The following is a 339-nucleotide window of genomic DNA, read 5'->3' as shown; positions in this document are numbered from 1 at the left end:
TTAGGGATTAGCCAGTGCACATTTACTTACAGCCCCACTTTCATTTGCAAGCAATGTTAGTTATTCCCCTCCTGAACCACAAAATACCCAGACACAGATTTAAAGTCCCCGCTCATGCACACTCCCAAGCTGTTCCCAACTCCTTCCAGGGCTGTCTAAAAATTCATTATTGAAAACCAATAACATTAATCAACCCGTCCTGTGGAGCCCAGAATTTGGCTTACTTCTCTGAGTTAAATCTAAGCCTTTCTTCATGCAAGTCATTCCTTCAGCTCAGCTGTACAAATTACTCCCTGTTCTCACTTGAAGTGATAGAATCAGAAAGCACAAAGGCTAACT

This window comes from Merops nubicus, unplaced genomic scaffold (genome assembly GCF_000691845.1).
Source record: "Merops nubicus isolate BGI_N331 unplaced genomic scaffold, ASM69184v1 scaffold19331, whole genome shotgun sequence".
Lineage (NCBI taxonomy): Eukaryota > Metazoa > Chordata > Aves > Coraciiformes > Meropidae > Merops > Merops nubicus.
Note: the sequence above shows the minus strand (reverse complement) of the source record.